This window comes from Gossypium hirsutum, chromosome D06, assembly GCF_007990345.1.
Source record: "Gossypium hirsutum isolate 1008001.06 chromosome D06, Gossypium_hirsutum_v2.1, whole genome shotgun sequence".
Lineage (NCBI taxonomy): Eukaryota > Viridiplantae > Streptophyta > Magnoliopsida > Malvales > Malvaceae > Gossypium > Gossypium hirsutum.
In genome coordinates, this window is record NC_053442.1 from 33,089,640 (window position 1) to 33,107,276 (window position 17,637).

Here is a 17,637-nt window from a genome sequence, read left to right on the forward strand (position 1 = left end):
CCTTTAAAAAATTTATTTAATTAAATAATATTTATTTCTATGATAAATATTATATTATGTTTTATTTTTGAAATTTGAACTTTAAACTATATACTTTTAAGGATAAATAAAAAAATATTATTTAAATTAAATTTTCTATGAAAATTTTAACTTTAAAACTAAATATAAAAATTAATGAATTTAAATTTAGAATTTAAAATAATAAATTAATAACACAATTAAAATCCAAATGTTAGAACTCAGGTTATTTTAAATTTTAAAATAAAAAAATTAGAATCAAAACTAAAATAAATAATAAAAATTAGATTAAATATAAAGATATCAATAAAATAAGATATTATAATGAAGTTACTTAAATGAAATAAGGACTTAAATCATAACCATGTAAAATATAAGATTTGAATATCTATTCCTATGTGAAATATCAACATTGATTATTTAAATTGATCAACTTAGGCTGCTAATGAATATTCTCTTTTCTAAGTCAAAATTCCAATTCGTGTTTTTCTTCTTTCAACTCAAATAAAAATAAAATGTTGAAAACAAAAAAATTGAATAAAAAAATAGAATAATAGCGAAAATAATAAAATAAATGAAAATTAAAAGAGTATAAATAGAAAAATTACGAGTTCAAATAGAATAAACCAATTTGATAATATATTTAACTTCAGGGTTGTAAGAGATAATAGTTAATAATGGATATTCTTTTATCTTTGGTAAGTTCGTAATTTGGTCAATAGAGCATCCTACAAAGGCCTATCAGGACATTACCTACCCATAGAGTAGTGACTGGAACTTAAAGTTCACAAGGAAGTAAAGGCTGAAGGTTCCTTGGACTGCTCCAAGATTGAATTCCCAGCAGTTTATCAAATGATCGAAAAGGCTACTTTCTGATGCAGTTGACTACAAAAACATTATACAGGTCAGATGATCAGTAAGGGAAAGAATTTAATTCATAGACAAAAAAAGAAATGGATCATCTATACAGAGATGAGCCAAGCAATATCCTTTTTTATAATTTCATGAAATTGCAAAGCATGCAAAAATGTTTACAACTAAACAACCTATTGAAATTCAACTCCATTCTCAAAGTATCTACCAAAGAAAATGTATTGTATTTAGCATATTGCAATATTTTCAAGCATCAAATATCCAATATCTTAATACAATAAACATTGCTGAGTAGATATCATCAGTTTACAGAACACATAAAAGCCAAGCTAGAGAAAACAATAGTTTCCTGATCTGGCAAGACCAAAAAATGGAGAAAAGAAATAGTTTCCTAACAGCATCTTAAATGCACCCATTTCTCATCACATTTTCCATAAATCATATTATGATAAATAAAAATAAATAAAAAAGAACTCAATGAACCAATGACACCTTGGCATGCAACCCACAAATTTTCATGTCATTTTATGAACTTTTAACATATATGGTTTCTTCTTTTTTTTAACAAGAACACACACAATTCAATCATCGAGGAATTATGTTCTTTAATATGTCAATAAAATAATTTTATGCTACAATAACAACTTAAACTTAATCTATCATTTAATACTACAACTATAGAATATAAAATATCTTGATGATCTTACAAATTTTAAGGAAAAATTTAGCATGTGAATTAATGTCAATAGGTCAATATGTTCTACTTTTAGAACCATTAAAAATGATGGTAAAACATGCCCATATAGTTAATTGCAGTATAAATTGGACAAAAAATAAATGTAGAACAAAGTAACTTCAGCCGTGTTTAGCAGGTAGACCTGTCCATGGGCCGGGCTGGACCGGGCCCACAAAATTTTCAGCCCGTTTACTAGGCCCAGGTCCGGCCCGAAATATGGGCCTGAGATTTTGCCCAGGCCCGGCCTGAATAAAAAATATGGGGCTCGAGCCCGGCCCGGCCCGGCCCGTTTTTAATTAAAATTAAAATTAAAATTATTTTTTTAATAAAATTAAAACTAATTGTTATTAAAATTAATTGTTAGTAAAATTATCAAATTATTAATTGTTAATTGTATTAATTGTTGTAATAAAATCTAACATTTGATTAGTAAATTTATCAAATTATTAATTGTATTAATTGTTGTAATAAAATCTAACATTTGATTAGTAAATTTATCAAATTATTATTTGTATTAATTGTATTAATTGTTGTAACAAAATCTAACATTTAATTAGTAAAACAAACTTGATGTTTTATTATTATTATTTTGTAACACTAGTCAAGGAAATGAAAGTAAATAAACTTAAAATAAAAAACTATTATATTTTAAAAATAAAAAATATATATTTAATATTATTCGGGCCGGGCCCGGGCCAAAAAAATCTTGCCCGAGGCCCGGCCATTTTTTAAACGGGCCTAAAATTTTGCCCAAACCCATATTTTGGGCCTATATTTTTACCCAAACCTTTTCATATTTCGGGCGGGCCGTCGGGCCGGGCCGGACCACCCGGCCCATGGGCAGTTCTATTAGCAGGCATGCAAAGGGAAAATTGAAGAAACAAATGATTCAAAAACAATAATGGAAAATCAAACTTCTCAGGAAAGAAATCACAGGCTTGCAAGTGAAATGAAGTACCAAAAATTGAATAACTAATTGAGGCAGCAACACCCATCCCACCCTTTTTACCTAACACAGATAAAAATGACTTCGAAACAAAGATTCTACCATAAGAAGACTTTCTAAGTTTTCATGATCTGAAATCTTTTAATTTTGATTTCGTTTTTTGGTTTAATAAAAAATGTCTTCGTCCGTTTTACAGTTAAAGAGACTAGTCTGGTCGAAGACTAATCTTGTTTAGACTGAAGTGATATATAGGTAAAAGTAAAACTCTCGGTGATGATTCTAGAATTCGAACTCCCTTGAACTTCTTCTAACCAATGATTTCATTTAAACATGATCAATTATATAACATGATAAATAGAATCATAGACTTCAACTTTTACAGATAATAAAACAAACAAGAAATAAAATAAATGGTAAAAAATAAAAAATAAATAAATTTCGGTTCATTTGCTCTCTTTATTTTAAAAAGAGAATGACTTAACTTAAACCACTTTAGATAGGTGAAGATATGTACTATCTTTCGTCTCCATGAAAATATCTTAACCAGCCATGAGTAACAAAGTTTTGAAATTCAAAATTAAAATATTTTCCAAAAAACTCTGTTAATTTTAAATTTTGAATTTTCAAAAAAAAAAAACTCTAGACTTGACTGAATCAATCGGTTATTTCAGTTATAACAATATCTTTGATCGTAAAACAATTCTTTAAAAATTTTAAAAAATGCTTTAAAAATTCAAATATATTCTCAATTTGCTGCCATACTTTTAGCTCCGATAAGAAATAATAAAAAATATAGAAATAATATTTCCAAACACAATGTGAGACTTCATTCTTTCTAACATCTGCAACTTTACCCCAAAAGATATGACGTCATTTTCCTATAGTTAGTTTCATGTATTTCCAAATTCATAATCCGCATGATTCATTCAAAACGAAAATAAAAATTGTGATAAAACCAAAATGAGACAAATCATACAAATTTCTTTATACAACATACCTGTTGTTTCATCTACTGCTTCCACCCAATCTTCCACGTGTCTTGTAGCGAATGGGAAATGAGTACTCGAAGATGTTTCTACAGGTCTTTCCCATTGACTCTTTCCTTTACTTTCATTATAATAATATGAAGCATCAATAGAGGGATCTTTTGCTCCCACCTACAGACGAACTAATAGAAGTCAACATTGTCGCAACAGAAAGCAGGAAAAAACATCTTCTAGAAATAAGGAAAAAAAATTGACATCCAGTTAAGAAAGTTTTCATTTTTCCCTTCTCTTTCTCTAGCATAAGGTTACACCCATTTGTAAATAGAACACCAAAAATAAAAGAAACCTAGTCAATAGTAATTAATTCGGATTGCAGAAAGCTCACATGAAAAGAATTCTAGCAAAGAAGTAGTTGCCTCTAGCCGAGCAGACAATTGATATTTTCCTACAAGCATTAGAAAGAAAAAAAAAATCAAAATTCAATGGAAACAGTTATAACATTAGAAGTAAGAAATAAAAATTGGGCAACATTCAAATAACACCAGCAACAATGTTTCTCCATCATGACATCAATTGCACAGAGACAAAGGGACCACGCTTTCGCTGGGCCATAAGCTACTAGATGTTGAGGATGGTTTTGAGTTTGTTAATGTGCATAATGAGCTTGTCTAGTTTTAAATCTTTAGTTTTGGTTTTTAAGTAAGTCTGGGCTGAAACAATTACTTTTTTCCAAACCTAAGATTGCTTAAGGTATATATTATTTGATTCGTAAAAGTATATTGTGAAAATTTTATGGACTAAACACCATTGTAAATCACATATTTCAGTTTCGGTAGGTAAAAATAAAAAAATAATAAAAAAATCAGAAGAACTGAAACATCAATGAAAACCCCAATTTTCAAACCACCCAACTAGCATAACCCATAATTCAAAAGAAAAGAGAAAATAAATTACAGTAGATCTAGAAATTAAAGAAAAACACAAAAATAAAAAGCGAATAAGAAAATTAAAAAAGAAAGAAAGAAATGAAGCAGAACTGTCTTACATGAGACAATGTCAATTGAGACTGAGAGAATACTGATATTTTTTTCAATGTGAGGAGTAGCTAAAATAGAAGAACAAGGTATGTATATTTTTCTCAAGCAACGAAAAGACTGAGAAATAAAAGGGGCGGGATTTTGGGGTTTCAAGTAAAGAAAAGTTTGAGAACGAAAAGGGACCGAATTTTGGGGTTTCAAGCAAACAAAAGACTGAGAAAGAAAATAATTCGTGTGTGCAAGGGAGTTGATATCTTTGTGAAAAATGGTGCCGTTTTAATAAAAAGTAAAAAAAAAATTGTGGCTTTTTTTCCATAAATGCCGCTATTGCTTTACCTGTTGTGGCGTTTTTCTCATAAACACCGCTATTGTTTTACTTATTGCGGCGTTTTTCTATTAGCGCCACTAATAGTATACATTTGCAGCGTTTTTGATACAAACACCACTAAAAATGCCGCTAAAAGCCTAATTTGCTGTAGTGAAAATAGGGTGTATTCTTTGTGCAAGCTTTAGGTTTCTCATCATGCCATCGGGCATTGCAAAAAGCTATCAATCTTCTCCCAAATAGTGAATGGTTAACCATGAGCTGATATTTCCTTCAAATTGCAGTAGTTGAGATAGCTTTGAAATTTCCATATGCCCATGCATACTTGCATGGTCAAATGAGAACTTGTCCTCATTACGTAAAACTTGGTTAAAATCACCCAATCATATTGAAATTGAATTTTTAAAACTCAAATTTAGCTTGCCGCATTTTTTTTTTCAATTTTCAATTATTTTTTAGGCCCGCAACAAATTGCAAGTCTTATTCAAGTATATACAAAGTAATTAAACAAAAGTATCTGAAATAAATATACTATAAAACAATTTATAGAACTCATATCTGAGTTTCACGAGTTAATTGAAAAATTATTAAAAATGAGATTTAATATTAAAAGTGGGAAATAAATAACATGATTTGAAATTAGAACACTAGAATCTTCCCAATATATTTTTGCATAATTCCTTTTTACTTACAGGGTGTGCCAACTACATATTCGGGTAAAATTTTCACCAAAATTCAAAGTGAAACCCTTCTTTATTGAATTTTTCACCGCAACCCCAGACGAACGGTAATTCCACTAGCCGTTCTCTTTTCCCATTCCTGATTTTCTTTTTCTCATCTCGCTCTCTTTTCTCTTTTATCGTACGCTCGTATCAATTTACCTTCGCACGTGCGATTCAGGCGGTGTTTCGCTGTCCCTTTTTCCTTTTCCGATCACCATCATCGCTTCGTCGCGATTCTTGGTCTTAGTATCGCAATACTCGAAGCTTCGATCGCAGCTGCTCTTGCTTCTGCCTTGAATTTGAATTTCCCCAGCTTCCATCTTAGGGTTTTCATCTTTTTCCTTGATTGTTTTAGGAAATTAATGTTCTGGTTAGTTCTTTTTTAATGCTTTATTCACTAATTAGGACCGTGGTTTATTTTGGAATTCTCCATTGGGGTTTTTTCTTGCCTCATTGACTGAAATTCCCCTAATTCTCATCTAATTTTGCTAATTTCAGTTTCAATGCTGTTAAACAATGTTGAAAATTTGAAGTTAAGATTGCATGATTGAATTTTGAGTTAACTTTTGAAATTTTCTTGAATATATATAACCAGGATAAATAAAATACAAAAATGCCATAAAGTGATGTATCTGAAGTGAGAAGCATGAGTGGTGGAGGATGGTGCAACTGTAAAGCTAGAGAGTGTAAAGCGATTTTTTTTTAGTTGTGGCCACTACTAAGACAAGGGGAAGATGAAGAAAGAATAAGGATAGAAATGAATGTGCAGTCACATATGTCAGGACAGATATCAGGACAGTTTTCTAATCAAGGGGGATTGCCCCAGCAAAATGGGAACCCTCTTCAGTCTGCTCAGGTGCAGAATTTAGGCGTTGCTGGAGTTGTGAGTGCAGGTGCCATTGTTGGTGCTGGAGGTCCTCCCCAAAATACATTGAATATGGTCCCCGACATCATCAGAACACGTGAATATATGCAAGGACAGATGTAAGATATTCTAAAACAGTAATTTTATTTACCATGTATAAAATGCTTATGTTTGCCAATTGATTTAATTTAGATTATGGAAAATTGAAATAAAGCTGCCATAGAGGTTGAGTTATTGCTGTCTGAATGCTCTGTAATACCATAGAAGCTTCTTGTTTATTTGCATTTCATTGTTTCTGAGTGTGTGTGCATGCGTGCATGTACAACTGTACATGTTTGCGGTGTGCATGTACTGCTGGATGCTCAGTTGCTTGTTAGTAGCATTCTTTTGTATAGATGGTGGCATCATTGGTTTCTGTTGTTTGTATGCCACTTTTAATTATAGCCTTCAGTCAAGATAATGTTTGCATTTTTTTTTTACTTCTACAAAAATATGCATGAAAGCTTGCATACTAAAATGCTTTAATCGCAAAATCACTTTGGACATTGATATCTATATTTCGCTTAGACTTAGCGATCTATGCTATATTAAGCTAATTGGTAGGACTCTAGATCCTTGCTTTGAATAGTTGTGTTGATTCTTCTTGAAGATACATTGATATATGCATAGTTGGAATAGTTGTGATATTGACCTTTGGAGAATCACACCCCAAAAGCTACCTATTGAGGTTGGAGAATCACACGGCTGGCTTTGCGCTAGATTAATCTTGGCTCAGGTGAAAACTGCAATACTGGCATCACCACTTGCGCCACACAATTGCAATTGATATGGACCTTTGGAGAACCACATCACAAAAGCTAGCTATTGAGGTTGGAGAGCCCAGGTCCATATAAACCTCACTAGGAAATCCCATGCTTTCCTATGTTTGGGCACACAACAGGTTGTTTCTAGTTTCTACAAATTAGGGGTCCATTTTCTAGTGCAATTGAAAGGCTTCTTGTTCAAGTTCAAGTTTCTTAGAGCTCTCTTCTGCTGTCTCTTTATATATATACACACACATATATCTTCATTCTCAAGCTCAAGTTATATATATATGTATATCTTCAAAATAAAGGAAAAGCCTTGCTTGTTTGTTCTTCTTAAGACTGCAGCTGGTTGGGAGAAGATGCATGTAATGATCCTAGTAATTTCACATTGATATGGAGATGGGTATTTAAATTATAAGCAATGGAAAATTATTTTCTTGTCATTGATTTTGTATAATCACTATAGTTCTTTAGCTTCTGTGTGAGATCAATCTATGTATCAAGATTAGTATTTTCATCGTCGAAAATTTTGTTATTATATTTGTGTTTAGATTTCAATTTTTATGACTAATGCATTTTTAATCTCCCTTTTCGTCAGCACTGATTTCTTGAAATCGCGGTACCAACGTCCTATCACTGAGACATCAATGCTTAAGTTACGTGATTTCGCAAGACAGTTGGAAGAAGGCTTATTTAAGATCGCTCGTACAAAGGTTAAATCATTTTGTTAAATTTCCATGTTTGGAGCAAATCTGTTTATTGACTTATATTTTCCTCCATTTCATTAATATATTTTCTTTCTTCACCTATTCCTTTTTCTTTTGCCCATTGCTTTGCATTTGTCTTATCACTGTTACTCATATGTTCTGCAACTTTATTTTCTTCCCCCTGATTTTGATTCTTGAAATTCGTTCACTAGGATGACTATACAAATTTGAGTACTCTAGAGCACCGTTTACAAATTCTAATGAGGGGGAGCAGAAATGCACACAACCAAAGACGTCCACAGCTTGTTAATTCGACATCAGCACCAGTTGGTATGATACCAACCCCTGGTATGTCACATAGTGGCAATCCTAGCATCATACATCTATCAGTGCTTCCAATGCAAGCATAGCTCCTACAAATGTCAATACAGGATGCTTGTTGCCTACTAGTGGCTTTAATAGTGGTTCCATTGGTAGATCTGATGGTAAATTTGAGCCTTGCAGTCTTGCAATTTTACTTAAATAGTATGTACCGAGGGTAATATGATGGTATTTTTGTAGGAAATATACATAATGGGTATCAACAGTCGGCTGCAAATTATCGTATTGCTTCTGGTGGAATGTCATCAATTGGTGTGCAAAGAATGACAAGCCAAATGATTCCTACTCCTGGATTTAGTAGTTATAACAATAACAGCAGTGTTAATAATCAGTCTTCCAATAATGTTGCTGGGCTTTCAACTGTTGAATCAAAGGTGGTATCTCAGGCACAGCAGCTAAAGCAACAAGTGGGTGGTCAAAACAGTCATATTTGGCATACCGTTGGCAGCCAAATGGATACTGGCATCAGGTCTGGCTTGCAGCAGAAAACTTTTGGGTTTCCTAATGGGTCCCTAAATGGTGCATCGGGGATGATGGGTAACAATTTGCAAATTTTTAATGAACCAGGGACTTCTGGTGGATATCAGTGTACCACACCTTTTTCTAATTTGCCAAAACCATTGCAAGGACATTCTGATCAGCATCAACAACCCTTGATGCAAGGTAACATTGTAATTTCATCTTGTTGTCTCTGTTTCCTTTTGATCTCATAATAATGAATCTGAACATGTAATTTGTTATTGGGACATCCGAGTTAAAGCATTTTTTGTGTCAGCTGATACTTATGGATTGAAGCATGCTGATTCTTGTGGGTCTGGGAGCTTGTTGTATGGTGCTGTAACATCTGTTGGATCAATGACAAATTCTCAGAATTTGAATCCAGTTAATTTGCAGTCTATTTCCAAAACAAATTCTTCTTTGATAAGTAATCAGTCAAATTTGCACGGTGTGCAACTGGCTTCCTATATGAAGCCCCAGTCCATGGATCAGTTTGAAAAGATGGATCTCCAACCTCTAGACTCTTCAAGAGACAATATTCTTCAAGCTAATCAACAGCAACAATTTCAGCAGCAGCCGCTTCAGTTCCAACAACAGCAGCTTCTGCAACAGCAACATCACCAGAAGCAGCAAAATGAGCAGGATCAAAATTTGCTAGGCAATAATGATTATCAATCTCAGCTGGTATCTGATATACGCAGTCAAGTGCAGCATGAGCCTGGAGTGGAACAACATGACAAGGTTCCGCATCAACAAGCTCCTGAACAGTTTCAGCTTCCTGAATTGCAGAATCAGTTCCAAGAGAACTATGCTGATGGGTTCTCTGGTCAGCAGGATATGCGTTCATTGCTGCCACAAAATTCACAAGAAATGCAACATATGTTGCATCAATACCAGTTGATTCCAGAGTCTCAAAATGATTATAAACTTTCTGCTGGAGCACATCTGGAATCAGTTGTTCAGAGCCAGTGGCACCCTCACTCAAAAGATACGGTTCAAATGCCAGGGAACATGTCACATGAGCAGCATGTTCAAGAGGATTTTTGCAAGCGAATATCCAGGCAGGATGAAGCTCAATGTAACGAATTATCTGCAGATGGATCTACTATCGGTCTGATGGTGGTTCCTAGAAGCTCATCGGATCCTTCAAATCCAAGGGGTGCCATCTTTAATCGTGGAAATGGGAGTCATGATAGGCAGTTCAGAAATCAAGTGAACTGGCTTTTATTTCTGCGCCATGCTCGGCAATGTAAGGTCCCTGAGGGTAAGTGTGACAGCTATTGCTTTACCGTACGAAAGTTATTGACTCATATAGACACATGCGAATCATCTCATTGCTCATACCCTCGTTGTCATCACTCCAAGTTATTAATTCGTCATCAAAAGACTTGTGCGAATCCAGCATGCCCTGTCTGTGTTCCTGTTAACAATTATGTACAGGCTCAGAAGGCACGAGCCTGTCTAAACTCAATTTCTGTCTTGCCATATATGGATAATGGGTCCACTAAAACATATAGTACTGGAGATATTTCAGCTAGAATGACTTCTAAAACTGCACCAATTGATACTTCTGTAGACATGCTGCCTTCACTAAAACGCATGAAGGTAGAGCAGCTTTCTCAGCCTGTTATTTCTGAAAATGAAGGTTCTGTTGTTGTTGCTGAATCTCACATAGCTCAGGACATCCAGCCCCGAGATTACCAACATGGTGACAGGCGTATGCCTGTTAAATCTGAGCCTATGGAAATCAAGACCGAAGTCCCCATGAGTTGTCCTAAAGCTAGTCCTGTTATTAACAAGATGAAGGATGTTGTAGATGACTTCAGCAAACAGAAGACTGATGGTGAGCCTATTACTTGTACTGAATTTGGTGGTCTACCCAATCAAGAAAATGCTAAAATTGAGAAGGAAGCTAACTCAGTTAAAAAAGAAGATATGATAGAGTCTTCCGAAAGTGCAGCTGGAACTAAGTCTGGGAAACCGAAAATAAAAGGGGTGTCACTGACCGAATTATTCACCCCTGAGCAAGTTAGAGAGCATATTACAGGTCTCAGACGATGGGTTGGCCAGGTATGCTTATAGTGTAGTATTTCTGATTTGTTTCAGATACTGTTTTCTAGTGTCATATAATATACCACAAAATTTACTTGGAGGATGAGGTATATTGATGATATATATAATTGTCTTTTACAGAGTAAAGCAAAGGCTGAAAAGAATCAAGCAATGGGGCACTCAATGAGTGAGAACTCCTGCCAGTTATGTGCAGTTGAGAAACTTACTTTTGAACCAGCACCTATTTATTGCAGCCCTTGTGGTGCTTGGATTAAGCGAAATGCAATGTACTACACAGTGGGAGCTGGTGATCCACGGCATTACTTTTGTAATCCATGCCATAACGAGTCTCGTGGTGATAGCATTGTTGTTGATGGAACTATAATTCCAAAGGCAAGGCTTGAGAAGAAGAAGAATGATGAAGAGACTGAAGAATGGGTATGTACAATGCATACTTATCATTATTATGTTTCATGGTCGTCCTTAACAGTTGCTCTTGCATTTTGTCTGTTTATAATAAAATTGTGCAGTGGGTTCAATGTGACAAGTGTGAAGCTTGGCAGCATCAAATTTGTGCTTTATTTAATGGTCGGAGGAATGATGGTGGGCAAGCTGAATATACATGCCCCAATTGCTATATTACTGAGGTCGACAGAGGAGAGCGCAAGCCCTTACCACAGAGTGCTGTACTTGGGGCCAAAGATTTGCCGCGAACAATCCTTAGCGACTGCATAGAGCAACGATTATTTAGGAGACTGAAACATGAAAGACAAGAGAGGGCAAGGGTTCAGGGAAAATGTTATGATGAGGTGATTAATATTCTCTTCATGTCAGTCGATTCTATGTTGTATATGGTAATCTTTGTGCTACTTTGAGGTTGCTGAAAGACTTTCAGAATTGCTAAAAATTATACACAAAAAAAAAAAAAAAAAAAAAAAAGGAAAACACAACACCCTAAGAAAAACAAAAATGGGAAAGATAAAAACTTCCAATTCCCTTTACTTGGGCCTTTTAACTTCCTTCTATATATGGAATCGTTCCTGTTATTACTGTTGGTTTTTCCATTGCTTCTCATGGACTTCTGCTGCTTGAAGAATAAGCTTATTTCTTTTTCTCTTTAATTGATATTTCCAGGTTCCTGGTGCCGAGGCACTTGTAATAAGAGTTGTTTCATCAGTTGACAAGAAGCTGGAAGTGAAGCAACGTTTTCTTGAAATCTTTCAAGAAGATAATTATCCTACTGAGTTTCCATATAAATCTAAGGTGTGAAGGATATAAATTAAGTAAATACATGCTTGAATGCTGAATATATGGTTGTCATTATCAAATGCTTATAAGTTATGTTTTTCTATTTTAGGTAGTTTTATTGTTTCAGAAGATAGAAGGGGTAGAAGTATGCTTATTCGGCATGTACATCCAAGAATTTGGATCAGAATGTGCATTTCCAAACAGCGCCGTGTTTATCTTTCATACCTAGATTCAGTCAAGTATTTCCGGCCTGAGGTTAAAGCAGTTACTGGAGAGGCTCTCCGTACATTTGTTTACCATGAAATTCTTGTTAGTCCAAACTCTGACTGAATTCTGCCTAGTGATAGTTAATTGTTACAAATTTCAATTTAGTTGGTAGTAAGAGTGCTCTTATTAGTTTTGCATAATTGTCTAACATTTTGGACTGTAAACCTTAAATTTTCAGATTGGGTACCTTGAATAATGCAAGAAGCGTGGTTTCACAAGTTGCTATATATGGGCTTGCCCTCCACTAAAGGGTGAAGATTATATCTTATATTGTCTTCCTGAAATTCAGAAAACACCCAAGTCAGATAAATTGCGGGAATGGTGAGGCAGATAGTTGTCAATATATTTTTTAATTTCTTTGTTTCTCGTGTAATATTTCTATTAATCCATAATTATTAATTGCCTTGATATGCATGAATGCTGTTTCAGGTATTTGGCTATGTTAAGGAAAGCTTCAAAGGAAAACATTGTAGTTGATCTTACTAATTTTTATGATAATTTTTTTGTAACTATTGGTGAATGTAAGGCCAAGGTGATTACTGGCCTGGTGCTGCTGAAGATCTAATTAATCAGCTCTGTCAACAAGAAGATGGCAGAAAACTAAACAAAAAAGGAACAACCAAAAAGACCATAACAAAAAGGGCTTTAAAAGCATCGGGTCAGTCTGATCTCTCTGCTAATGCATCAAAGGATCTGCTTCTGATGCATAAAGTAATTTCTTTTCTTCTAATCAGCCTTGTTACTTTTGTTCTGTGCAAAACCAGTCATACGTTATATCATGACCCAAGGGATTTTAATTGGTTATATTACTCTTTGCCCTCCTTTTTTTTTCCTTGGTACATCAGCTTGGTGAAGCCATTTGCCCAATGAAGGAGGATTTTATCATGGTTCACTTGCAGCATTGTTGCACTCGTTGTATTTTAATGGTATCTGGTAACCGCTGGGTTTGCAGCCAGTGCAAGAACTTTCAGATTTGTGATAAGTAAGACTCTCTCTCTGTCTCTCTCTGCGAGAACTTTCAGATTTGTGATAAGTAAGACTCACTCGTATAAATGCTAATATGATTCTGGAGAATGAGAATAATTTTTCAATCAGATCTATATACGAGAGGGTTATTCTCTTTGATATGCATAGTTAAGCATCTCTGCTATAGTGTTTTAATTATTTATTTTCCCAGTTTGAATCTATGCTTAGATTAAATCTTTTTCGGCATCCTACAAATGAGTGTATTTCTGATTATAAGGTCTGACTGCTGCAAGACCTGCCCACTTTGACCCTTACTCATCCTCTATTCTTGTTGCAATCTGCTTCTGTCAGCTAGGAGAAAGTGTCCTAGATAATTTATCTGGTTTTGGCTTCTTTGTGCCATCACAGGTGCTATGAAATAGAGCAGAAACGTGAAGAAAGAGAGGGACATCCCATCAATCAGAGGGAAAAACATGTTCTCTATCCAGTAAGTTTGTCAGAGTACTGCAATAATTACTTCCTGTGTTAGTATATTTCTTCGTCTGCATGCTGATTCAGGCTTTTTCTTTTCTAAATGAATTTATGTGGAAAATCGTCATTGTGCAGGTTGAAATTACTGATGTACCTACTGATACAAAGGATAAAGATGAAATTCTTGAGAGTGAATTCTTTGATACAAGGCAAGCATTTTTGAATCTTTGTCAAGGGAATCATTATCAGTATGATACACTAAGGCGGGCTAAACATTCATCAATGATGGTCCTCTACCATCTTCACAATCCAACTGCTCCTGCATTTGTCACGACCTGTAACGTATGTCATTTGGACATTGAAACTGGTCAAGGTTGGCGCTGTGAGGTTTGCCCTGATTATGATGTGTGCAACTCCTGTTACCAAAAGGATGGGGGCATTGATCATCCTCATAAGTTAACAAATTAGCCATCCATGGCTGAACGAGATGCACAGAATAAAGAGGCTAGGCAACTAAGGGTCTTGCAGGTACTCTTTTTGGAAAAATAGAATCATTGAATACTTTTTTAATAAAAAATGAAAATTAATTGTTTGATTAGTTTGGAATGATTAATAAGCTAAATCTCATAAAAAAACATATGTGCATCTACGTATTTTCATGTGTATTACTGTTCAAGTATACATTATATACACATGCACATGCTAACATCTATTCAAGGACCAGCAACGATGTGCGTCTGACAGTTGCTTCTACCTGGACCCGACGTTATTCCTTTTTGGCGGTTGGGATGGCACCTATGATTTACTTGATAACATTGGAATTGGGTGTTTCTAAGACGCTGTTGGTGCTTTCCACTTCAATATTGAAATATGCTAAATCTAAAATATTTATCTTCCCGAATTTATTATTTTTTCTGGTTTGGCAAGTTGATGGCTGGAAAACTGATTCAGATTTTATCTGCATTCTAACTGGATTGGTTTTTGAAATTTGCAGCTGAGGAAAATGCTTGATCTTTTGGTGCATGCATCCCAATGTCGTTCTGCGCATTGCCAGTACCCAAATTGTCGGAAAGTGAAAGGGCTTTTCTGCCATGGAATACAATGCAAAACACGTGCTTCTGGTGGATGTGTACTTTGTAAGAAAATGTGGTATCTGCTGCAATTTCATGCCCGAGCTTGCAAAGAATCTGAGTGCCATGTACCACGTTGCAGGTGCCTGCACCTCTGACCCTCCTAAACAGCCATATTTTATGCTCCTTTCTTTGTTTATGGCCATGGATTTAATTCAAATTTACTAATATTAAATCCATTAATGAATACAGAGATCTTAAAGAACATTTGAGGAGACTTAAACAGCAGTCCGATTCACGGCGTAGAGCCGCTGTGATGGAGATGATGAGACAGAGAGCTGCAGAGGTTGCTGCTAATTCTGGGCAAAAAATCGAAGTGTAACTATAGATCAGAATGTTTTGATGAAAACTGCATTGTTCTACAAATGGTTGTAGAAAATGGTTTGTTCACTGCTTGGAACTAAGGCAGTAATGGGGAAAACCGGGGGTGAGATAGGCATACAACACTTGAAGTGGATTGATTAGTGATGGCTTGTTAGGGAACAATTCTTTCATTCATTAACTCCCCACCACACAGAAAGTTAATGAAGTTTTTAGGAGGTGAGATCTGCCTGATACAGTGGCTAACTATTCCTAGTCGAAGTAGTGATGTCGTGTGTGAGTGCTCTCATTGGGTGATTCTTTAATTTTTATTACATATTGTATCCGCGGAGTGCTGCCTTCCTTAGGTGTTGGCCACTGAACTATAATTCTTCTATTCTCTCCTAAAGAGGAAAGTGGGAGTAGGTATGGAGGGAGGGTTTGTTGCAAAATCTTTGGTTGTCCTTTTTCCCGCCTCCTTTTTTGGTCCTTTTGTAGGATGGCTTCTTATTATAGATGAAAGAAAAAAAATTATAGCATAGCGATGGAGTAAGTGCAACAATTTATTCATTTTTAATACTATGAAATTTATGTTTATAATTTATATATATATAGCTCAACTCAATGAAGGCCTTTTTAATTCGTTCTTTCTTAAGGCTATTGGTTCTTTTATGGATTATAATTTTAATATTTTTTTATCCCAATATTTCCATCATTTGTATCTTTAACATTACTAAATTCAGATTTTTCATGTTTTCAGTGAAATAACTCTTGAAATTTCTCCAAGACCAACACTTGTATATAATTTACCTCATTAGTTCCCCCCCAAATATGAACATAAAATAGAGAATCAAATCTAGATGGATTATTATATTACCACTTGTATGCACGTTCATTAGATACCAAAGATGAAAAACGGGTAAATAAATGTGCGAAACAATATTAACGTGATTTTTTGGGCAATAAAAAGCTTGGTTGCAACTAAACCGGTTGAGAAGTTCGGTAGCAAGCCCTTTTTTTTAAAAGGTTTGATGTTTGGATAAGCAGTGTGGGATCTGATTTTTTTTTTTTGGCTATTTTTTGGGTGTCCATACCATATTAGTATCATTGGTCAACTACGATTAAGGAAATTTTGAAAATGTATTTTTTGTATTTAAAATATTTATACTATTTTATGATATTTTAGTTCTTTTATCTTTTTAAAATCAATAAAAAATTTACATATGGGATTTGCACCTATAACATTTGGGTTGTTAAAACTTTAATTTTACTATTTAACCTATATTTTATTAAAAATTATTTTGTACATTTTAATTTTATTCCCTCTATCAAATTTAAATCTATATTTAATCTATACTATTCGATTAAAAAAATTACGAAATTATCTTTTTGTATTTAAAATAAGTTATATCATTCAAAGTTAACATTTTTATTTTATTTTTTAAAATCAATAAAAAAATTGCAAGTGTGATCTGAACCCATATCATTTGCATTAATAAAACTTGATTTTACCACTCAACCAAAATTTATTTTACTTTATTATATATATTTTAATTTTATTATACATATTTTATTACCTCCATAAATTGAATATCTATACCTACTATTATTAAGCCCTTAACGTAGTTATCATCACGAGTCAACTGGATATCAATTCAACTAGAGAAATTACAAAATTATCGCTCCATATTTTAAATAAGTAATATTATTTAAGGACACTTTAATCTTTTTATTTTTAAAAGAAGTCAATAAAACAAATTGTATGTGGTGAGATTTAAACTCATATCATTTGCATTGATACCACTCAACCAAAACTTTATTTATTTTATTCCATACATTTTAATTTTATTATGCATACTTTATTACATCTGTCAATTGTATATATTGATAAAGTTGTTGATTGAGTTGGTGTTATAAGTTAACTCCCACACTAACTAAATATTGATGACAACACCGAGATAAACAACTCTAGTGCATTTAGAATTCTTAATTTGATGTATTTACATATTTAAATTTTATTTTACTCACAATTTAATCCATTTTATTCATTTTAATATTGCATATATTTCATGTGTTATTATATTAGATTCAAACCGTATGTTTAATTATTTAGTAATGTTATTTTTAAACACACATTTGTGTTCTAATTACGTAGTTTCCTCACACATATATGTGTGATAGAATTCCTAGTATTATTAAAATCCTTGAGTTAGTGTCATGAGTCAACTGGGCATAAACTCGGTTAGGAAATAAAGAAAGCTATTTGTATTTAACAAAAGCTATATTATTTTTGGGTATTTTAC

The 17,637-nt window shown here is 33.9% G+C and overlaps 1 long non-coding RNA gene and 1 pseudogene across 1 annotated transcript; one reads left to right on the forward strand and one right to left on the reverse strand.

The window, feature by feature from the left end:
- Window positions 1–283: 283 nt before the first annotated feature.
- LOC107901681 (uncharacterized) lies at window positions 284–4,826 on the reverse strand. The gene is made up of 4 exons (XR_001685364.2): window positions 4,605–4,826; window positions 3,945–4,004; window positions 3,571–3,730; window positions 284–903 (listed from the first exon to the last, which is right to left on the reverse strand). It is a non-coding gene; the product is annotated as an uncharacterized lncRNA (long non-coding RNA).
- Window positions 4,827–5,628: 802 nt separating this feature from the next.
- Window positions 5,629–15,989, forward strand: LOC107901682 (histone acetyltransferase HAC1-like; annotated as a pseudogene).
- Window positions 15,990–17,637: the final 1,648 nt, after the last annotated feature.